The 23,613-nt window shown below is 49.2% G+C and overlaps 1 protein-coding gene across 8 annotated transcripts in view; it reads left to right on the top strand.

The window, feature by feature from the left end:
- The window catches only part of MAD1L1 (mitotic arrest deficient 1 like 1), a 415,485-nt gene that overhangs the window by 192,180 nt on the left and 199,692 nt on the right, over positions 1–23,613 (top strand). The window contains exon 1 of one of the 8 annotated variants that reach the window (XM_044746862.2): positions 1,348–1,407. The exons of the other annotated variants lie outside the window; for them this stretch is intronic. The gene's annotated coding sequence lies outside the window, so the exon portion shown is untranslated. Of the gene's footprint in view, positions 1–1,347; positions 1,408–23,613 lie in introns of those variants that run through there. 8 annotated transcript variants of the gene reach the window in all.

Here is a 23,613-nt window from a genome sequence, read left to right as displayed (position 1 = left end):
TGCAGGCTGCCGGCCACACTGGAGCTGTCGGTGCCGGGGCAGGCAGCCCAGCCAGAGCATCCAGCCCGCGGCCTCTTGACCCCTAGGGTCATGAGCTGGGCAACGAGGCCTGGATAGAGCCCTCCTACCAAGTGCTGTGATGCGTTTAGCAAGTACGTTTTTAGCGTCTTTGTCCTGGGTGTTGAGAATATGGCTGTGAAAGAGAAAGGCAGCCTCATCTGCCCTGCGGGAGCTTGCCATTTGGTTGCGGAGGCAGACAGAATTGTGAAATGTGAAGCAGTGATAATGGCCAAAGAGCAGGGCACAGAGGGTGTTGAGAGACCCTCTGGAGTGGGCCCCTTCCCTGGGACGCCCCCTGAGTGGGCGCTCATCCAGGCGGCAGCTTGGGAAAGCTGTAGCTTATCTGTGATGGGCGGGTAAGGCCGAATAGCCAGGTGTTTGTTTTCTTTTTTAATAGAGGGAGGACTTTCCAAGAAGGTAGGACTAATAATAATAATTAACATTAACAAATTTAAAAATAGGTATTGTGAGTTTTCACCTAATGATCTTATTTGGTCCTAAAAATCACGCTGTGATATGAGATTTCTCCTCATTTATGGTTGAGAAGACTGAGGCTTAGAGAGGCTGCTGCCCACGCCGATGCCAGAGTGGGGTCTGGGCTCTGGGGGTTCTGGCGTTGACGGGAGCCTCCAGCCTCGTGACGTGGCATGCGTGGAGAGTTGTGTTTTGCCTGTTGCTCTCGATCCCGGGCCCCGCACAGGGCCTGGCGCATGATCGGTAGCTGATGATGTTTGTTGAATCAGGGATCTTGGTTGAGCTTGGGGGTGTGGGCTGTTTGGTGTTCTGCTTCTTGTGGATCTTGTGGTGGCATCAGCAAGTGGGTCCTAGGACCCTGATGTGTGAGACCACTTGGCTGAGTGCGGAGAAGGCACAGCCAGGTGATAGTGGTCTTGCCCGGGAGCCTGGGTGTGGAGGGGCGTAGGATCCGTGTGCACACTTGTGCATAAATGGTATTGGCAGGTGGAACGTGGGGCTTGGAAAGTCCTCTGAGCCGGCTGCCCATTCCCTGTCCTTCTGGAGAGGTGCCTTTGCACCCCACCCATCCAGGCTGTCCCCGCTGCTGGAGCAGTCCCCTCCTGGTGTGCGGTGGGGCACACGCCCCACCACATCTCTCCTTTGGTCCCTTTCTTCTTTTTTGATGTTCCTATCTGACTCCCTCCCAGGCTGGGTTCCTGGAGAGCAGGGCGTCCCCTCCCTTACTCCCTGCAGAACCGGCCTGACCCTGGGTGGCGCCCACGACACTGGGCGTGAACTGAAAGCGACTTTCTCTTTGCACTTGACTCTCAGTCTGGGACGGGGAGCAGCACGCAGCTCTCCTTTGGCCTCGTCGGGGGTGCTCCGCAGCTGGTGGGTGGTTGTGCTTTGGCTGCTTCTTGTCTGGGTCGCTGGCCCTGGGCGGCAGAGCAGTGATCTGCAGGAGGGTCTGGCAAGGGGAGCCCTGTCCCTGAGCTCTGTGGTCAGCTCCCTGGGCGGGTGGGTGTGTGTCTGTGTGACACAAAACCCCGTCTGGGGCTGGGCCTTCTCAGTTGAGGAGGGACCTTTGAAATCAGTGCGAGCCACTTGGGTCGTGTCATGTGCCCACTGGGACTCAGAGTCGGGGTGAATGTTGAAGATTTTGGGATCACTGGCTCTCTGTTGTCTCATAATCTTTTTGCGGTTTGCGATCAGTGGGTACTTGAGCTCAGAGCTGCACTGGGGCTTTGATTTATAAAGCTTGTTCCCGTCTGACTGTCGATCCCACCATTTTGTGTGATGACCGAGAGCTCAGGCTCTCACTTCCTGCAGAGCTGGCTTCAAATCTGGGCTCTGTCAGTAGGATCTGAGGACCTTGGGCAAGTCATTGAACTCAGGAGGCCTATTTCCTCCTCTGAAAGAGACTGTGTGCCAGCGCCCGCCTCACGGGGTTGTTCTGAAGGTTGATGGTTTCATTCATTCATCTTTCAATTAAGGCATTTCCTGAAGCCTGTTAGGTTCCAGGCTCCATGCTAGGGGTTGCGCCTGTAGTAGTGAAGGAAACTCTGGCAAGCCGATGCGTGGAAGTTTCCTGGTACAATGCCTTGCACGTGGTGAGTGCGCACGGGCATCACCTGTTGGTGTCCTTACCTTCTCGTGAAGAAAGCCGCTTAGTTTCTGCAACATTACAGCTTTTGAACTGCAGGATGCAGGTCCATCGACTTAACTGCTGTTTTGCAGTTGGGGGAACTGAGGCTCAGAGAGCGGAAGGGGCTTCTCTGACTGCTGGAGCTGGCTGGGGGCCCGTTCACCGTCTGTCCCTGTGTTACTCTTCTTCCCCTCCGTCCTGGCCGAGAAGTCCTGCTTAACACAGAGCAGGCCACACCGGCGGTCGCTCCCTCAGCCTGTGGCTCCACCACATTTGTGTGGTACAGACTCCTTGGGGGGGCTCACCTCCCCCTCCCTGGTGAAGACCCTGACACAGGGGACAGTGCAGGAAGCCCTGGCACCGTGCTCGCGCATCGCCCCCGGAACCCTGGCTTTCTGAGGCGGCAGCCACGCTGTCAGCACGCGTGTAGGACCTGCTGTTAGGAAGCTCGCTGCTGGTTCAGGGTGGATGCTGGGATGCATTATACAGCAAACATAAATGAAATGGAATTTGTAATAGAGCAGTGTGAAATCTAAGTCAAATTGCTTGGGGAAGTCTCAGTTGATTCCCACTCCTTGCTACAATAGGTGTTGTAGAGCTTTTTATCAGGAGGTTGAAACTGCAAGAACATGGCTTGCTGGTGAGAGGCAGAGCAGCAGCGCGTCCCTCCGCCCCTCTGGCTCAGTGTCGTGTGTCATGGTGGAGGGGCAGGGTGGGCGGAGGCAGAGGCTGGGCCCCTCACTGACTCAGATGGCTGGGCTGGTTGGGGAGGGGGTCGAGAGCAGGGGAACGAACGAATGAAACAGGGACCACGGCCCTTCCCCGCCAGGGGCTCGCCTTCCGCCTCCTGCTGCCTGCAGGGGAGCGCTGGGCAGGTCCTTAGAGGGGACGAATCGGGGACAGGAGATTCCTGTCAGGTCTGGCAGCCCTGTCCTCTTATGGGGCTGCTCTCAACCCGGTAACCTGCAGAAACAGAGCTCAGGAAACATTGGTCAGGTAGGATTATCTGGTAATGAGGCTGAAGGAAAAGAAGGGAGTGAAAGATGAAGACAAGCAAAGAAGAAGCGATCTTTGAAAACGAGGAGGAAGCGGTGCTGAACAGGTCGGCCCGGATGGCAGACACGATGTGGTGGCTGTGGATGGCAGAGGACCGGAGGCCCGAGGACACTGGAGCAGTGCTGTTGTGGGCGTTTCCCCGGGCCAGGGCCTCATTGCGCACTCACCTGTGAGGCTGGCCGCCTTCGACACAGCACCGCGGGCAGACAGTGAGCGGCTCACTGGGGAGGGTTGGCAGTTTCCCACTGTCCTCCGTTTGCTCTGACCAGGGCCATGTCTGATTAGTTTGGAAGCATTTTCATCAAGCACGGATTGATAGTTTCCACCACTTTTAAAAGGGTTACATTGTCTTGCCTTGAAGCTTCAGCCCCTCCAGAGCTGCGAAAGGCTACCGGAGAAGGGTGTCCAGCAGTTTCTAATTGTCGTAGCAAGTGGTGTGTGCGTTCTAAATTAGCCTTATCTACTTAGGAGAGAAGCCAAGTGAGAAGTGCATTTGGTAGCACCGTTAACGCTTCTTCAGATTACTATACGCAAGTTAATAGAATTGCTTTGTGTGAAAATTATCCTCTAATTCACTCATCATCAATTGAACTGGCCTTTTTACCCAATTAACTGGAGTTAATGAGTTTTGACTACCCTGAAAACTTTTGTCCCCAGAGCCTTCTTTTCTTAAACCTGGATTTAAACAGCTCTGTTGGGTGCCTCCTCCTGTCTCCCTGGATGTGTAACTTTTGCTCCGGTGGAGGGCGGGATGGGGACGTGCTGACGAGCTGCGCTGTCTGCTGCAGTCACTTTCCGGATCCCTCCCTCCTGGCCAGGTGGCCTGGAAGATCAAGATTGAGATCATACAGTGACACCGCCACTGAGCCATTTGTTCCGTTTGTTCCCAGCGTGTCCCTAGGAGAATTCCTGGGCCAGTGGTGTGGAAGACCTCAGGCCTACAGAGCTGAATTGTCTTAGGGGGAAGGACTGGGGACTTTGGCAAGAAGTCACAGCCCTTCCCGGCACTCACGCCTGGTCTGTGACCTGGTTGCTGTTCCATGGGTGTTTTTATTCTCTGCTGCTCCCTCTCTCCTCTTTCCTCTCTCTCATTTCGTTGTCATTACGACTCCCAGATTAATCTTCTCACATCTCCATGCCTGTCACTCCTTGCTCAGAAACTCCTGGGGCTCCCCAGTTTCCAGACCATGTAATGTGACATTCAGAGCCTCCTGAACCAGCCCCCCTGCCCCCCACCCTTGCAGCACCTGTCCCTCTTTCACTAGATGCTCTGACTGTCGAATGTGTGTGCTAAAAGTCAGCACCCTGTGGGGTCCACCCTCCAGCCCCGGTGCTGCCTACCTGGGATGCCCCGCGCTCTGGCCTCCCTCATTTGAGTCCGTCTGCTGGAATACCAAGTTGGTCTTCGTTTGAATATTTTTTCTGATAAGCTGTTGTAATGTGACTATACAGCCAAAACTGTGCTTCTGGAACTGCAGAATATCTTTTTTAAGAATACTTTTCCAGCTTTTTATTGGAGTCTGACATACATACAGAAAGTACTCTGTCCTAAGAGTACAACTCAGTGAGTTATAATAAAGTCAGCCATTTGCGTGATTGCCTATAAGTTCGGGGCTGGACCATCACAGGTACCCTCTCCCTCGGGTGCCCCCCACACCCCTCCCTCAGGGGTGCCCCACTCCCACAGAGTGGGCGCCCTTCTAAATCACGTGCTAGTTTTACCTGCTTTAGGACTTCATATAAATGTACTTTCCACAGTCCAGTGTGTAGTGTTTTGTGTTTGGTCTCTTTTGCTCAACCTCACGTTGGTGTGTGCGGTTCATTCATTTCTATTTTATGAGGATACCACAACACATTTTTTTCATTCTTCTGTTGATGGGCATTTGAGTTTCTTCATTTCTTGGCAGTTGTGAATGATGCTGCTATGACGTTCTTTGACTCGTCTTGGCGCACACGTATGTGAATTTCTGTCTGCGCATACCCAGGCGTGTAACTGCTCGGTGGTCGGGTGTATAACGTGTTCACCGTATAGAAGGTGTCCGTTTATCACGGTGCTCATGATGTCACACGCCCGCTGGCAGTGAAGGAGTGAGCCTTGTTCACACCTCATCCTGTCATTTTTAAATTCGTGCTATTCCATGGTGGGTGGTGGATCTCAGTGTGTTCTCAGTTTGCATTTTCCAGAGTATTAATGAGGTTGAACACCTCTTCATATGTTTATTGGCCATTTGGAGACCACTTTGGTGAAACTCCTTTCAAACCCGTTGCCCATTTTTCTTTCTGACCTGTAAAGAGTCTTTATATGTTCTGGATACTAGTCTTGTGTTGTGTGTTTATATTGCAAATATCTTCTCCCAGTATGTAGCAGTTTTTCACTCTGTTTAATAGAAGCTCTTAATTTTAATGAGATCTAATTTGCCCATTTTAAAATTCGTTTATGGTTGTTATTTTCTATGTCCTGTATAAGAACCCTTTGCCTACCCAAGGTCATTGATGTATGTTTCAATATCATCTTCTTTATTGTTTTGCTTTTTCACACTTAACTTCTCAATGTGAAGCTTTATTGTATCATGGCAAGCTCCGTTTTTCCCCCATGTGGATCTCCAGTTGACTTGACACCACTTATTGAAGAGATTGTCCCTTCCCACTGCTCTGCAGGGCAGCTTACATCACCAAACTAATCGTCTCTATACGTATTGGTCCGTTTCTGGACTCGGTGTTGTTTCATTGGTCTGTTTTGCTCTCTGTTTGCTGAAGCCACCCTGCCTCAATGACTGAGACTTTCCTAAGTCTGGTTACCTGATGGAGGAGCCGCCGTCCTCGTGGCCTTCCTGATCGCCATGGCTGATCACAACCCTTTGCATGTTCACGTCCAGTTCAGAGCTCAGCCTGTCAGCGTCCACCAGCAAACCTGCTGAGATTTTCATTGGAAATGCACTGGTTGAATAACATCTTTGTAATATTACATTTCTAATCCATGAACATGTTACAGGATTGCATGTTTTTAGGTCATCTTTATTTTCTCTCAATAATGTTTCATAAAGTTTTCTTTATAAAGACATAGGGTTTTTTATTTTTATGGTGTTGTAAATGGCATCTTTTCCAAAATTTTTTTCTGTTTTTGCTGGCATGTGGGAATATAATTTGATAACTTTGATTATTGACTTTGATGCATCAACATTACTGAACTTATTTTAATAATTTATTTGTGGATTCTGTTGGATTTTCTGTGTTCACAATTGTGTCACCTACTAATCCTAGTTTTTAATTTCTTTCTGGTCTTTATCCCTTTCTGCCCTTTGCCGCCTTGCTCATGCTTAGGATCTCCAGTACTGCTTTGAACACAAGTGTTAATAGCTGGGCTTTTTGTTAACTTCTCGATCTCAGAAGGAAAGCTTTCAACATTTCACTGTGAAAGATAAAGTTGACTGTACTAAGGGAATCTTAATCAGATTAAAGTTCCCTTCTATTTCACGTTTACTAAGAGGGTTTTTTTGTTTTGTTTCGTTTTATTGTTTTAATCATGAATAGATGTTGAATTTTAATCAAATGCTTTTTCTGCATATATTGAGATGATCATGTGATTTTTTTCTTCTCTATTTTGTTAATGTGGAGAATTACATTTATTATTTTTCAAATGTTAAACCAAACTTGCATTTCAGGAATAAACGAACTTGTCTATGGATTATCCTTTGTAAGTAATGCTTTGTTTGGGTTGCTAATAAGTAGTTTATGGATTTTGCATCTGTGTTTGTAAGAGATTTTGACAATTAATTTTGATTTCTTATAATGTCCTTATCAAGTTTTGATGTCATGGTTTTTCTGACTTTATAAAATGAGTTAGGAAATACTCCTTCTCTTCTCTGTAACAGTTTGCATAAGATTGGTGGTATTTCTTCCTTAAAGGTTTGCTAGAATTTGCCAATGAAGGCATTTGGGCCTGGGGTTTTCTGTTGTGAACAATTTTAAATTGGGTCTTTGATTTCTTTTAATAGCTTTGAAACTATTCAGATTTTCTTTTTCTTCTTGTTTCATTTATGGTAAACTTTATTTTTTAAAGATTGTCCATTTTATCTAAACTTTGAAATTTGTGTAAAGCTGTTCATTATATCCTGTTATTTTTTAAATATTTTTATGGTCTGTAGTTATGTCTTCTTTTTCAATATTGTTATTTGGTTATTTACTCTCTCTCTTGATCTGTCTCATCAATATATTGATTCATATGTATTCTGTTTTATGAATATTTATTTTTCTATTTATTATTTCCTTCTTTGGGTTTATTTTCTTGTTCTTGTCCTGACTTTTTGAGTTGTATACACGGGTGATTAGTTTTTGCCTTTCCTTTAATGTAGGCAGTTAAGGCTGTAAATTTAGATGTATACTGTGGTTTTGATATATTGTATTTTTCTTATCATTCAGTTCAAAACATTTATCGGTTTCCATTGTGATTTTTATTTTGACCAATAGGTTATTCAGAAATAAGTTTCTTAATTTTCACGCATTTTGTGATTTTTCCAGTTGCTGACTTCCAGCTTAATTTTGTTGTGTTCAGAGATCTTCTGAATGATAGCAGTCCTTTGATGTTTAGAGACTCGCTTTCTGACCCCACAGAAGTTTTTGTCCCTGGTCCATGCACACTTCAATGTGTACTCTGCGGTGTCAGAGGCAGTGTTGTCTGAATGCCTGTCAGTGGTCCATCATTCTGTTGACATTTTCTATATCCTTGGTGATGTTTATCTCTTTTTCTCTCAGATCCTGAAGGAGTTGTATTGAAATTTCCCAGATTGCTTGTGGGTTTGTCTGTTCTCCTTTTAATTTTGTCAATTATTGCAGTATATCTTTGGATGCTATTTTATTAGGCCCATATAAATTGTGAATTACTGTCTTCCTGGTCAATACAGCCTTTTATTATTATGAATGTCCTTTATCTCTTTGAATTCTTTTCATCTTTAACTCTGCTTAGTGTGATGTCAATATAGATATGTCAGCTTCCTTTTCTAAGGCATTTATACTTTGTCCTTTTTTTGCATTTCATTTTGAACCTTTTATTATTTTATTATAGGTGTGTCTCCTGCGTTCAGGTTAGAGACAGTTTGTATTTTTATTCAGTCTGAAAATCTTTGGTTTTTTAGTTGAAAAATTTTATTTAGTTGCATTTAGTGGTAAATTTCCATTTAGAGGAACCATCTTACTGTTTGCCTTCTGCTTCTGTTCTTTTTTCTTTCTTTTTATACTCTGCTGTAGAATAAACCATTTCCTGCCTCCTTATTATCTTCTCATTACATATGCTTTTATGGAATTTTTTAGCAGCTATTTTGGTGATTATAACGTAGACTCTTTATCAAATTCTAATAAAAGTTAATACTCCCTTCTCTTCCAGACAATGCAAGAGCCTTCGAACACCTTGCGTCTACTAACCTGTCACTCAATTTATAGGCAACAATTGTTAAGTTCTTTACACACACATTTATGTATTTGAAGAGCTGTTATTCTCGTCACTCTTGTTTTTATGAGTTCCTTTATATTCATACATATTTGTCCACCTTTTTATTCTCTTCTTACCACCTGCCTCCCAAGTGGCCGTCTGGGGCTATTTTTCTTCTCCCTGTGGGGTCCCCGTCAGTGTTTCCTTGGGTGTAGGTCTGATGCTGAGGAATCATCTTCATTCTTCTTGGTGTGAAAATGTATTTATCAAACTCTTTTTTATTTCCATCAATTTGTTTATTTATTTTCAGGGAGAGATTCGCCCTAACTTCTGTTGCCAATCTTCCTCTCTCTGTTTTTTCCTCCCCAAAGCCCCAGTACATAGCTGTGTATTCGAGTTGTAGGTCCTGGTTCTTCTGTGTGAGCTGCCGCCAGAGCACGGCTCCTGACAGACGGGTGGTGTGGTTCTGCGCCAGGAACCGAACCCAGGCTGCCAAGGTGGAGTGTGCACAGCTTTAACTGCTAGGCTTGCAGGGCTGACTCTAAACTCTTACTTTTGAGGAGTATTTTCGCTGAGTATAAAATTCTGGGTTGGCAGCCTCCCACCGTGTGTGCTCTGTGAAATGGTTCTTCCGCTGTCTTGTGACTCCCGCTGATTCTGTTCAGATGAGCTCAGTCTCGCTGTGGCTCCTTGGAGCTCCCTCGCCTGCCCTCTCCACCAGCACTTTTTATTGTTTTGTTTTTGTTTTTTGAGGAGGGTTATATGAATGTGCTTTTATATCTAGATTACTTTTTTAATTAGTAAACTTTGCTTTTGGAGCAGCTTTAGAGTTACAGAAAAATTGAGAAGATGGTGTAGAGCTCCTGTATGACACTCCCACCCAGTCTTGCCTAATGCTAACATCCTGCGTTATTGTACTACACACGTCGCAGTTAATGACCCGGCGTTGATGCGTTGTCATTAACTAGGACCCATCGCTTACACTAAGGGTTACTCTTGTACAGTTCTGTGGGTTTGACAAACATGTAATGTTAGGAATTTACCATTACAGTGTCATATGCTAAAGCGTGTGCATGACGGCTTCTGTTTTCTGGAAGAGATTTTAGAGAAGTGGTATCTTTTCTTACTTAAACTTTTGGTGAAATTCACCAGTGGAACTCTCTGAGTCTGGGTGCTTTCATTTTAGGAAGGTTATTAATTACTCAATTTCTTTGTGAGATAGAGGCCTACTCAGATTTTGTATTTCTCCTCTTGCGAATTTTGATAGCTTGTGTCTTTCTAAGACTTGGTTCACTTCATTTAAATTATCAAGTTTCTGGGCACAGAGTTTTCATGATCCTCCCTCGTTCTTTCTTCTGTCCATGGGGATAGTTGTGGTGACCCTCTCCCACTTCTGATGCGAGTAATCTGTGTCTTGTCTCTCTTTTTGGCTTGGTTAGCCTGCTGGAGGTTTATCAGTTTTGTCGATCTTTTCAAAGAACCAGATTTTGGTTTTTAGTTTTGTTGGTTTTCTCAGCTGATTTCCTGTTTTCAGTTTCATTGATTTCTGCCCTAATTTTTATTATTACTTTTCTTCTGCTTGCTTTAGATTTACATTGCTCTTTCTTTAGTTTCCTAAGGTGGAAGCTTTGCTGTTTGATTTCAAATAATTCTTCTTTCCTAAAATATGAATTCAAAAAAAGCTATAAATTTCCCTCTAAGCTCTGCTTTTGCTGTATCTCACAAGTTTTGATGTTGTATTTTCATTTTGTTAAAAATATTGTTAAATTTGTCTTAAGACTTTTTCTGTCTTATTTAGAAGTGCTGTTTAATCTCCAAATATTTTGGGGTTTTCCAGCCCTCTTTCTGTTACTGATTCCCAGTTGAATTCCACTGTGCTCTGAGAGCTTACTTTATACGATTTCGGCTCTTTTAAATGTGTTCAGGTGTGTTTTATGGCCCAGAATGTGGTCTGTCTTGGTGAATGTTGCATGCAAGCCTGAGAAGAACGTGTGTCCTGCTGTTGTTGGATGAAGTATTTTATCAGTGTCAATTAGATACAGTTGATGGATGGTGCTATTTGGTTCAAGTATATCCTTACTGCTTTTCGGCCTGCCGATCTGTCCGTTACTCATAGAGGGGTGTGGAAGTCTCGACCGAGCTCGGGAACACGTCTGTCTCCTTGCAGTTCTGTCAGTTGTGCCTCACGCATTTGACCCTCTGTTGCATGTTAGCTGCAAGCGTGTTAAGGATTATATCTTCTTGCGAGTATTGACCCCTTTATCGTATGTAATGTCCCCCTTTATCCCTCGTAGCTTTCTTTGTCCTGAAGTTTTGCCTGAAATTAATAAAGCTACCCCAGCTTTCTTCTGACAGAGGTTAGCATGGCATATCTTTCTCCGCCCCTTAACATTTGTCTCACTGTTTTTGTATTTAAAGTGGGTTTCTTATAGACTACATACAGTTGGATCTTTTTTTTTATCCACTTTAGCAGTCTCCTATAATTGTCATGTTTAGATGATTCCCATTTAAAATGATCATTGATATAGTTTGTTTAGAATCTGTGATGTTTCTGATTATTTTCTGTTTGGGCTCTTGTTCTTTGTTCCTTTTTTATCTTCCTCTTCTGATCTGCCTTGTTTAGTTTTTGGTTTTTTCCTTTTTAAAGATTGGCACCTGACCTGACAACTGTTGCCAATCTTTTTTTTTTTTCTCTTTCTCCCCAAATCCCTCCAGTACATAGCTGTATATTTTTTTTAGTTGTGGGTCCTTCTAGTTGTGGCATGTGGGATGCCACCTGAACATGGCTGGATGAACAATGCCACGTCCGTGCCCAGGATCCAAACCTGCCAAAAAAGCAGAGCGCATGAACTTAACCACTCGGCCGTGGGGCCAGCCCCTGCCTTGTTGAGTTTTAATTGAGTGTTTTATTTCATGTCTTCTCCACTATAGCTCGTGATGTAGACTTCTTACAATTTGTTTTCAACGGTCACCCTGGAGTTTGCAATATACATTTAAAAGTAATCTGAGTCCACTTTCACATAGCACCTTACAGCAGGGTGCCCCCCCCCCCGCCCCTCACACTGCTGCCGTCGTTGCCCCTGCCCCCGTGCTGTTAGCGCCCACTGCATCGCTGCTGTCGCTGCTTCGAGCAGTTGGCTGTGACTTCGGTTAAGATTGGGAGGAGTAAAAGGTTTTACTTTGCCTTCGCTGATTCCCTCTTTGAAGCTCTTGCTTTCTTTAAGGAGATCTGACTTTCTCACCTACATCATTTTGCTTCTCTCTGGGGAGCATTTTTAATATTTCTTGTAGGGCGGGTGTACTGATAACAGATGCCCTCAGTGTTTGTTGTCTGAGAAAGTCTTTATTCCTCCTTTCCCTTTGAAAGGTAATTTCACTGGATAAGGAATTCTAGGTTGGTGAGTTTTTTCTTTCAACAGTTAAATATTTCTCTTCATTCTCGTCTCACTTGTATGGATCTGACGATGCGTTAGGTGTATTTCTTAGTCTTATTCCTGATAAGTAAGGTGTTTTCCCCTTCAGGCTTCTTTTGGAATTTCTCTGTCTTTGCCTTTCTGAAGGTTGAATATGATAAGCCTAGGTTTAGATTTTTTGGTATTTATTTTGCTTGATATTCTCTGAGCTTCCTGGATCTGTAGTTGGGTGACTGTCATTAATTTTGAAAAGTAGCCATTGTTATATCAAATAATTCTTTTGCTCCTTTCTCACTTTCTTCTCTTTCTGGTATTCGTTTTAATTTTTTTTGGTGAGGAAGATTGTCCCTGAGCTAACATCCATTGCCAATCTTCCTCTTTTTGCTTGAGGAAGATTAACCCTGAGCTAACATCTGTGCCAGTCTCCCTCTAATTTTGTATATGGGACGCCGCCACAGCATGGCTTGACAAACAGCGTGTGGGTCTGTACCCGGGATCCGAGCCCACGAACCCCAGGTTGCTGAAGCAGAGCGCACAAACTTAACCACTACGCCACCAGACTGGCCCTCCTTCTGGTCTTCTCACTAAGCATGTCTCACGTATTTTGTAATTGTCCTACTGTTCTTAGATATTCTATTTTTTTTCCACTTTTTTCTTTATATTTGTTGACCAAAATTACTAGAAACAGGACTCACCTGGAATAAACAAAGGCAGGCTTTATTACTAGAACAATTAGCCTCGGGCAGAACCGAAAATACGCCCCCAAAGCGGGGTGGGGGGCGGTGGGGGGAAGGCAGGCTTTTAACCTTGAGAACTGGGAGGGAGGAGAGGAGGGGTTGAGTTGGAGCAGAGAAGCCTGTGTGGCAAGGCCGCAGAGTTCTCCACGGCCACCTGCTGACTGAGGCGCAGGGGGCGCCTGATCTTGGGGTGTCTCAGGACTCCTGGTGCCCTGGAGAGCCCCCAGTCTGTCAGCAGAGCACGTGGTGGCCTCGTTCCTGTCGTGGCTGCCTGACTCCGTCGTGTAATCCGGCCTTAGCCTTAGAGGATCGTGTTGTCGTTCTGGGTCCACACATTTCAGTTTGGAAGTTTCTATTGACATATCCTTGTTTTCTCTTTTATACATTTATGCTCTTTATTATTTTCGTTCTTATACTCTTCGCATGTGTTGTTTTATTCCTTTTGTTATTTTTAAGTTGGTTTGTTAGCTCATTTTCAGCCTTTAGGTTTTCTAATATAAACACTAAATTTATAAATTTCCTGCTAAGTTCTTTTTCCTTGTGTCCCAGTAGTTGTGTAGCTGTTGGTTTGTGTGTGCAAGGGAGTGTGTGTCTGTCAGGCACGTGTCTGCAGTGTGTCCTGGTGCACATGTGTAGGGGTGTGGGTGTGGCATTCAGATACTGCAGGGGAGTGTAGCGTGGCCGTTGCTTATAAAAACCTTTCTGTTGAGGTCTGAAAGGCCAGAAAGGTCAGGGAATTTTCAGCAAGGATCGGACTAGCTCTCACATCTATGTCATTGTGCAGCTCTCTATGTTATCACATTTCCTTTGTGGTGTTTATTTGACCTCTTGTTAACTGAAGTATGTTTTTAAATTCAGCAATGTGGTGGGTTTTCTTGGTGATCTTATTTTTTTCATTTTTTATTTTATTTTTTTAATTTTTTGAGGAAGATTAGCCCTGAGCTAATATCTGCTGCCAATCCTCCTTTTTCTGGTGAGGAAGACTGGCCCTGAGCTAACATCCGTGCCCATCTTCCTCTATTTTATATGTGGGATGTCTACCACAGCATGGCCCTCTGAGCGGTGCCATGTCCGCACCCGAGATCCACACCGGCAAACCCCAGGCTGCCAAAGCGGAACGTGCAAACTTAACCGCTGCACCACCCGGCCGGCCCTGGTGATCTTTTTATTTTTATTTATCTATTTATTTATTTATGTATTTTTAAGATTTTATTTTTTCCTTTTTCTCCCCAAAGCCCCCCGGTACATAGTTGTGTATTCTTTGTTGTGGGTTCTTCTAGTTGTGGCATGTGGGACACCGCCTCAGCGTGGTCTGATGAGCAGTGCCATGTCCGCGCCCAGGTTTCGAACCAACGAAACACTGGGCCGCCTGCAGCGGAGCGCGCGAACTTAACCACTCGGCCATGGGGCCAGCCCCCTGGTGATCTTTTTTAGAATTGATTTCTGACCTAATCACTTTTCAGTTAAGAATTACTTGTGGATGATATAGCATTTGAAATTTGTCAAGACGTGTTTTATGGTACAGACTTTGCTAAATTTTTATGAATGTTCTTTATGTGCCTAAAACAGTGTGTCACCCCAAGTAATTTGGGACAGCATTTTGTAAATATCTTTTAGATCAAAAATTTTAACATGCTCTTGAGAATTTTTGTTTCTTACCTATCTGCTCAGTCTGTCAGTTACCGTTAGAGATGCATTAAGAGCTCCCCATGGAGGCAGCGTGTGCTGTGTCTGTCTTGTATCCTCACAAGTGTAGCCTCACGCGGGGTCCTGAGGTGCTGACTGAGCCTTCGTGGTTCTGTGCTGGGCCTCCACCCGGGTGAGGCCTGGCGCCCTGCGTGCCCTGCTGCGGACGCAGCCACGGCTTGCTTTGGTTAATGTTTTCCGTTTGTTACATCCGATCTCTCTGTGGTTAAGTGTCCTGGAAAGAGTCTGTAGCTGGCACTTGTGTTTTTTACACAGTGTGATCGACTTTGTTTCGTAATTGGAAAGTTTAGTCTGTTTATATTGTTTATTCTTCTGATTTATTTCATTTAATTTCTTTCATCTTATTTAATACTTTTTCAGTCTTTTTTTTGTTACTTTTAGTGCCTTCTTTTGAATTTATTAGAGCTTTCTCTCACGTTGTTTCTTTCTCTCTCGTTTCTCTCTACTTGTTTGTCTTCTTTTAGTCATTCCGTGTATATCTAATGCAGTGGAAGCTGAGGATGTCTTCGCTCCCCTCTGGAACAATTTCAGGCTCCAGGCTCTTCAGAATGGCTTTTCTTATATTTTAATTATATCTTTTGCCTCTGAATTTCTATTTTCCATGTGTATTTTTCAGTAGATGATATAGTCAGTGGATAGTGTAATGTATGTTACCCAACAGAAAGCTATGAAAGGGCACCGGGTGAGCAGGACTGCTCCCTGCCTGCCGCCTGCCCTGTGTACCTGCCAGGAGGCCGCCAGCTTGCTTGTTTGCACTTCCAGAGACTGTGTGCACACAGGTGTGCACGTGTTCGAAATAAGCTAATGCTCTCTGCAGCCTTCTTATCTGTGCCTTCCAGAGACTGTGTGCGCGCAGGTGTGCACGTGTTCGAAATAAGCTAGTGCTCTCTGCAGCCTTCTTATCTGTGCCTTCCAGAGACTGTGTGCGCGCAGGTGTGCACGTGTTCGAAATAAGCTAATGCTCTCTGCAGCCTTCTTATCTGTGCCTTCCAGAGACTGTGTGCGCGCAGGTGTGCACGTGTTCGAAATAAGCTAATGCTCTCTGCAGCCTTCTTATCTGTGCCTTCCAGAGACTGTGTGCGCGCAGGTGTGCACGTGTTCGAAATAAGCTAGTGCTCTCTGCAGCCTTCTTATCTGCGCCTTCCAGAGACTGTGTGCGCGCAGGTGTGCACGTGTTCGAAATAAGCTAGTGCTCTCTGCAGCCTTCTTATCTGTGCCTTCCAGAGACTGTGTGTGCGCAGGTGTGCACGTGTTCGAAATAAGCTAGTGCTCTCTGCAGCCTTCTTATCTGTGCCTTCCAGAGACTGTGTGCGCGCAGGTGTGCACGTGTTCGAAATAAGCTAATGCTCTCTGCAGCCTTCTTATCTGCGCCTTCCAGAGACTGTGTGCGCGCAGGTGTGCACATGTTCGAAATAAGCTAGTGCTCTCTGCAGCCTTCTTATCTGTGCCTTCCAGAGACTGTGTGCGCGCAGGTGTGCACATGTTCGAAATAAGCTAATGCTCTCTGCAGCCTTCTTATCTGTGCCTTCCAGAGACTGTGTGCGCGCAGGTGTGCACGTGTTCGAAATAAGCTAGTGCTCTCTGCAGCCTTCTTATCTGTGCCTTCCAGAGACTGTGTGCGCGCAGGTGTGCACATGTTCGAAATAAGCTAATGCTCTCTGCAGCCTTCTTATCTGTGCCTTCCAGAGACTGTGTGCGCGCAGGTGTGCACGTGTTCGAAATAAGCTAGTGCTCTCTGCAGCCTTCTTATCTGTGCCTTCCAGAGACTGTGTGCGCGCAGGTGTGCACATGTTCGAAATAAGCTAATGCTCTCTGCAGCCTTCTTATCTGCGTCTTGCAGGCGTTTAAATATTCCACTGTTTCTCGGAGCCCGTTCCTCATCAGCCCGCGAGGAGCTGCGTTAGTTCCGTCTTGTCTCAAAACCCGTGACTAGGCATGTTGCCCTCCTCAGACGTCATGGCTGGCAGCGGAGCGCGTGTCGGTGGCTTTCCTCATTTTCTGTCTTGTTTCTCAGACCTTCCCTCCCTGATCGTTTCCCTTCTTACTGAGATGCGTCCTGTGTTCATCTCTCTAGTGAAGGTGTGTTGCTGGTAAACAGTCGAGTTTTATTTCCTCTTAACTCCTTGAAGATGTAATTCCACTGTCCCTGACTCGTTGTCCATGGGCACGTCAGCTCTCCTTCTGATTGTCCTTCCTGTGGGGTCTGCTGGTTGACCGGACCCACCGTGTGCTCAGGTGCTCTACACTTTCACTGGGACTGTCCAGGCGTGCCCCACGCCCCGTGCCCCACACCCATGCCCCATGCCCCACGCCCCACACCCCACGCCCCACGCCCCACACCCCACGCCTCATGCCCCACGCCCTACATCTCACACCCCGTGCCCCACACCCATGCCCCACGCCCCACACCCCACGCCTCATGCCCCACGCCCTACATCTCACACCCCGTGCCCCACATGCACAGGCTCTGGAACGTGTGGTGATTTCTGATTTGGAGAGTGGGTGTTATCAGTTCCGGAAGTTTCTCAGCCATTGTCTCCTTGAGCGTTGCCCCGCCTGTCCTTTCTACTCTTTTTCTGTAATTTTGATAGAAACCCATCGTGCCCTGTGTGTCTCTCAACCTCTTATTTGCATTTTCTCTTTGTCTTTTGTTCTTCCTGGTTTATTCTTTACATTTATCTTTCAGTTTACTAAATCTCTCTTTAGCCACACCTAAATTGCTGTTTTATTTATTATATTTAATTTTTAAATTATTCTATTTTTACGTTAACTTTATTTAGTTTGTGTCTTGTTTTGTTTTTGTTTTTAGTTTACATGTTGTTTCTTTGGTACGTATTAAATTACTAATAAATCCAGATCTTAATTGTTCTACAACATGTCACGCATGCTTATTTTCTGTTCTGCTTCTGGTTATTCCTTTACCTGAATACCGTGGGTTTAATTCTCCTAATTCTTGTGTTTGCTGGTCTATTTTCATTTGTATTTTGTGGTTTTTTACTATGAACTTAAGGTCCTTAGAGTTTTATCTTTGGAATTTATTTCATGCCTGCATTGAAGTTCTACTTTTCCAGCAAAGATCAGGGTTTCGTTGGCTCCTCCTTGTGTGAGGGGCCCGTCGGAAGCCAGGTTCTAGTCCACCGGGAAGCTCCTGCTCTGGGCTTCAGGGCTGGCCTCTCCTGGACTCAGGAGCCCGGGAGGTTGTGGGTTGGTTATCGTGAAGGGGGGCACTCGTGAGGGGCAGCCGTCACTGGGACAGGGTCTGCGGGGTCCTTGTGTGGTGGGACCCCTGGAGTAGGGCGGGCCTGTTCTTTGGGAACTCAGGAGCACCCAGGGCTGGGGTCTTGGCGCTCGAGTCAGGGTGATGTCGCCAAGTGCGGCACAGCACCTTTGACCTCCGTGTCCTGTTGGGGTTTGGCAGTACCCGAGGAGGCAGAGCCGCTGAGCCCGTGCGCCAGACTCCTCATGCCTGCAGTTGTCGGCAGTCTGCTTACCTCTCCAGTGCGCGCTGAAGGAGAAGGCCTGGGTGGGGGCGGCCTGGGAAGTCCTGGCGGCCTGGGCTCCGCCCCGTTGAGGGTCTCATGTTGCGTCTTTTGTCTGTGATCCTGTGATGCAGAGACTTTGGGTCAAGCGCATCTCCCTGGCGTTGGAGTAGAAAGGCTGCAGGCTGCAGGCTGGAGGCGGAGGGGGCAGCCAGAGTCAGGTAGACGAGAAGCATCTGGAATGCCGGCCCCCGGCCCTTCCGGCTGCACAGGCTGTGTGCAGCTCACAGTTTTTCAGACTGCGTCTTTTCCCATGTCCTTCCTCCTTTCTGTGTCCTCTTCTTTCCTGATAGCCGACGTTCAGCACACCTGCCAGGGAAACTGCAAAGGCCACCTCCTGGTCCAGTGTTGGAGGCAGAGGCACTTGTGTCCCTGAGTGTCTTGTCCTTGTCCTCGACCTGTGGGATGTGGAGGTGGGCGTGGGTCCCCAGCACCAGACGGGCTAAGGCGGCCAGGGAGCCTTTGCACGTCTCCCTACAGGGCTGTCCTGTGAGCAGTGCTGTTCTTGAGAGGCTGGCAGGATTGGAGGCCGTGACCAGAGGTGGCGAGGGTGGCTGAGGATGCTGTGAGCCTGGGCACTGGCAGGCCATCATGGGCCTGGACAGCAGGGAGGAGCGTGGACCCCATCTTCCCAGCCCGGCCTGTCAGCCCGGCCCTGGGGAGATGGAATCAGGACTCCTGGTGGAGGGGGCGGTGGGGGGACACGGCCGAGTTGCAGACCACCAGGGTCCCCCTGGAAAAGCTGCCCTCAGGAGCCTGCCCAGCGTTGGTTTGGCTGCTCTGAGCTGCCCTCGTAGTCACTGTACTTCTGCATCCGCCGCTTCTCGTCACTGTCGTCTTTCCTCCTGGAGTTGCTTCTGCATCAGTAAATACAGTGCAGGAAAGTAAATGTTATCTTCCAAGATGCTGTCGGCTTTCCAGAGCGTGCCAGGTGATGAGACCACTTTTTCACTTGGTCTCTGTACCTCAGGGGCGACCGTTTCTCCTGCTCGTTGTTGTAAAGGGGCTTGAAGTCACCTTGCCTCCTTCCTTTGTCTCTGCACTCCCGGCTGGCCCCTGGGGTCGGCCTCCTTCCCACGGGGGGCCCGGGCAGCCGAGGGTGGGCAGAGGATGCTGAGAGCCAGCTGTGCCTGCTTGTGAGCTCAGCGCTGCTCCCGCTGCTCCCCGTGCCGTCCTGCTGGCTCCCTTGATCCCGGGGCGGCTTTGGCAGTCAGCTCAGCGGGTCTCCCTCGTGCCTCCGTGCCAACCACGTGCGGGGCTGCGGAAGCCTCCAAGTGTGTCAGCAGGGCGGGGGGTTTGCTGTGTGGCAGGCACACAGGTCATGTTGGGCCTTGGACCAGGGACCGTTAGCGTGTCGGCTCAGTGCTCTCATGGTGTCGTCTTCAGGCCGCTCGGAGAGGTGGGTGTCAGTGTCTCCTGGTGAGGAGGGATGAGGAGGCGATGGCCACCCTGGCCGTGTCGTCCCAGAGCTGGTGGTGGGAAGAGCTGGTGGTGGGAGCCGTGCCTGGCCCCTGGGCTCGTTGTGGAGACAACAGGACTGCTGACTGCTGGCAAGGAGCCCCGCCCTGTCCCGTGCCCCGTGTCCCGCCACTGTGAGCCACGTTCCTCAGCTCTGTACTGCCTGACAGAGTCCTGAGGAGCAGATGAGACGACACGGGGTGGGCCGTGGCGTGTAGACGGCGTGCTGTGGGAGCGACCCGGTCAGATTTACCATGGTGAGACTTCGTGGAGACAGCGACAGAGAGGAAGTAACTACTGTGTTCAGGGCCAGTGAGCTGGGGCAGGAGGAGAGAGGCATAGACGAGGACAAAAGCGAGCGTGTGGGGGGTCGAGGTGCTCCTGTGAGAGGAGGCACAGTCGGAGCTCATGCTCATGGGCCAGGCCCTGTCCTCCCTGTGCCTTCGTGTCCCTTGTGACCGAAATGACCATTCTCCCAGCTTTCTGTGTGCCGGGGCTGTCTCATATTTGTTAAGTACCTTTCTTCATCTTTCAGCTCGCGTCTGGAGTGGCCGTGCCCCATCTTGCATGAGAGGGCTGAGTTCAGTGAGGTTACGTCACTTGCCCAGGGTTGCACAGCTGGTTCGTGGCAGAGTCAGGATTTGAGCCCAGTTTGTCCGACTTTAGAGCCAGACCTCCTCAGTGCTTATCATTGCTGTTTCGTTTTCATTCCTCATTCTCAGTGGAGCCCAAGGAGGCTGGAGTCACAGCACATCTCTGCACTGTCCCCACGCATTTGGGAAGTGACTGGCCACGAGTCGGGCCTGGAAGCACGCTCGAGTCCCTGGCCGGCTCAGGCGGAGGCCGGCTTTCACTCTCACGTCCTCAGCGGGCCTCCTGCCTCGTGGAGCTCCTTCCTTCTGGAGCAGGGCACCCCTGCAGCCCGCCCCTGGGCTCAGAGTGGGCACTCTGAGAAAGGATGGGAGCAGGGCTCTGGGGAAGGTTGGCCGAGGGGGGACAGCGGTGCCGAGACCAGAGAGGGGAGCAGGTGTGTGGTCTCCTGTTTCTGCTTAACTCCCTCTCCGTCTCTTTGGGTGACTCGGTGTGATGGGAGAGGTCACTGGAGCAGGGCTTTGTAGCTATTTAGGATCATCATTTCATTTTCTTAGAAAAAAAAGTCGTGGAGTGCCCGAGTCGAGTCCCAGACTTGTTGAGCAGGCTGGCGGGGTGGACGAGCGGGGAGAGGTGCCCACGGAGAGTGCCCTCCTTGTGCTGGGCGGCCCTGTGGAGGGCATCCTTGTAGAACAGGGCACCGGGTTCAAGAGGGCGGCCAGGGGAGGGAGTCAGGCTGGCAGCTCTGGCGTGGAGGCGGGAGGTGAGCATCGTGAAAGTGAAGGTGCGTGAGGGCCGCTGCTGGCTCGGAGGAGCAGAGGATGCTAGGAGCTGGGTTCACAGTCTAGGCGGGCAGAGCGTCTGTCAGGAGGCCCTCGCACTGCCGTGCTGCCCACCTCCTGGGGCCCCCGCCAGGCTCTGGGATCTCAGGCACGCCCTCCGTCTCTCCCATGTGCTTCTTCCCCCACGAGTGGGCTTGTAGATCCCTGTGTGCCCACCTGTGTCACTGGGGTGGGGGCTTCTGAAGTGGGGATGCAGAATGTTTTATGTGCACAGCTGTGTTTGAACTTCACAGTGACCCGAGGGTTCCCGCGTGCTCTCCATTTCACAGTTGAGCATCCTGAGGCTCAGAGAGGCCAGTTACTTTTCCCAAGGTCACACAGCTAGTCAGTATGAAGCCAGGATTTGGGCTAGGTAGGGCGAGAGGCTGCAGGGCCAGCTCTCCTCCCTCGTTGTGTTTCCCCATCCCCCGTGTGTGCCTTCAGCCTCTGCATGGGTGCGTGTGTCTGTCCCCTGGGATTCATTGGCGTCTTGGGCTGCGCTTTGAAGCTCAGGGTTAATTCTGTGCCCTTGGAGGACCCGCTGATGGTGAAGATGCTCACCGTCTCGCCCTCCTGTAAGGGTTCTCTGGGGGCTCGCTCCCACTGCACCCTCTGACTGAGGTGCCCAGGGACGCACTGCACCCAGCCGGGAAGCCAGGCCTTCCTACAGCCTCTGGAATTGCAGTGCCCACTGCCTTCCCTCGGGGATCCTGATGTCTGCACGCTTCCCCAGAGCTCAGGAGGCCGCAGGCCTGGTCCCCGGGCCCCCGCCTGAGGCCTGTGTTTCACCCCTGCCCCCTTTCCTGCCCCCGTCCCCAGCCCGGCACTGCTCGGACCCGGCTCTGCGAAGAGACTTAGGGTTAGCGAGGAGAACAGACGAATGGATGAAGCAGGGGCCAGGGAGCTGGAGCTTCTGGCAGCCCGTGCGGATGCCCTGAGCTCTCCTGGGGGACCCCTCACACCAGTACGGACTCCCAAGAGGGGCTCTTCTGCGGTGGCGGTAGGACCCGGCCTGTTAGGGCCAGAAGCATCGGAAGCGCCCTGCTCTCTGCCTGCCACCTTGTAGTGAGCGGGGATCCCGGGGACTTGGCCGGTGAAGGGTTATGACACACACGTGCACGCATGCATGTACTTGTGCATGCGTGTGCACACACACACAGACACACCACATACACGCTCTTAGCTAGAATCCTCACCTTTCTGTGTTCTTGCCTCTTCAACCCATTCTGTTGCCCATACGGCTTTTCTCATCCCCCTTGTAGTTCCAGAACATTCTCCCTGTCTACAGCTTCGCCTGTTCACCGAGAGCCATTGGATTCTGGAGTTACACAAGCCTTTTCTGACGGCTGCAGAAAGGGCTGACATCAAACACATGTGAAGGAAGTTCTTCCCTCCCTGTTAGTAAGTCACAGCCTTTCAAGAGCTTATAACCTGATACAGAGGAGAAGTCCCCCCATCTCTGAATCCCCCATCTCCAGAGCGGTGCCAGGCCTGGGGGATGAGTCATGAGTGGGACGGTCCAGGTTCCTCCCCCCGGGGCTGGAGCTGCAGCAGGAAGAGGGCGATGTGGACCAGCAGAGGCGTGTGCAGTGGGGTGTGCTGGCCGTGTGGCTGGCGGGGCTGGACCTGAAGGACGAGAACCAGACGTGTTCCAGGGAGGAAGTTTGCAGACCGAGGGGTCTGTCAGGCTGAGGCTCTCGGGCCACGGTGGGCTCAGCATCTTTGAGGGACAGACGGAAGGCAGGTGGGCCTTTGCTGTTGCGACGACTGGGCTTCCCGAGTCAGTCACCATGGGAGCTGCAGGCCTGGGTGGGCCCCAGAGCCTGCGCTTCTGACCAGCCCTGGCCAGGAGGCTCCGTCTGCAGGGCAGGGGAAACTTTCTCCATCTGGTCCGTCTCCTTGAGGCCTGTGTGCCAGAGTTGATAAATGCTACCCCAGATGCTTCAGCTTGGGGAGCGTGGAGCTATCGGGGCCAACCCTCTCACTGGCAGACTGAGTCTGGGGCTGGCGAGGGCGGAGCAGGGTCTGAGCCTGGCCCTCAGCTCTTCTGCTTTCCTCTGGGTGAGCAGCCCTGCGTGCCCAGGCCTGTGGTCGGGACCCCCTCCATCGCTATCCACCCCCCCAAGTCCTTCGTTCGTTTCTTCATTTGTGATGCTGTTTCCACGCTCTTGCGGTTGCCGTTAATTCCGTGACAAGCAAATGTGGTGGCTTGCACGCAGGACTGTTCTGTACCAAGGAGAGGTGCTCAGTGGCAGCTCGCCTTGGTGGTGCTTCCTGGGCGAGCCCGCGGGGCGTGTGTGCTCAGGCTGCACGCCTATTCATCGCTGGCGTTTGCTCGAGTGGAAACGGAGCGAACCTTTCCGCGAGTGGAATCAGTCATTAAAAAGTCGTTATCAAGTCAAATCAGCACGGTCCCCGCTTGTTTACTACTAATGACAAAACAATTTCTTTAAAAGGTACAAACAACAAACTTTCAATTTTGCGTTTTCCTCTTTGCTGGCGTCGCTAGCCTGGAGGTCTGATGGAAGAGAACTGTGGTGAAAGGCAGCATTTTGGAGATTTATTGGTCAATAAAAGAGACAATTACAGCTTGTTTATGAAGGAAAACCCCCTCCCCGGCCCTTGCGTGGTATCGGCGCTCCGGTGATGATAACTCTGTATCCAGCTCAGAACCATAAAAGTCCATGGGAAGATAGAGGATTTCA

This window comes from Equus asinus, chromosome 14 (genome assembly GCF_041296235.1).
Source record: "Equus asinus isolate D_3611 breed Donkey chromosome 14, EquAss-T2T_v2, whole genome shotgun sequence".
NCBI lineage: Eukaryota > Metazoa > Chordata > Mammalia > Perissodactyla > Equidae > Equus > Equus asinus.
This window is presented reverse-complemented; position numbering and strand designations above follow the sequence as displayed.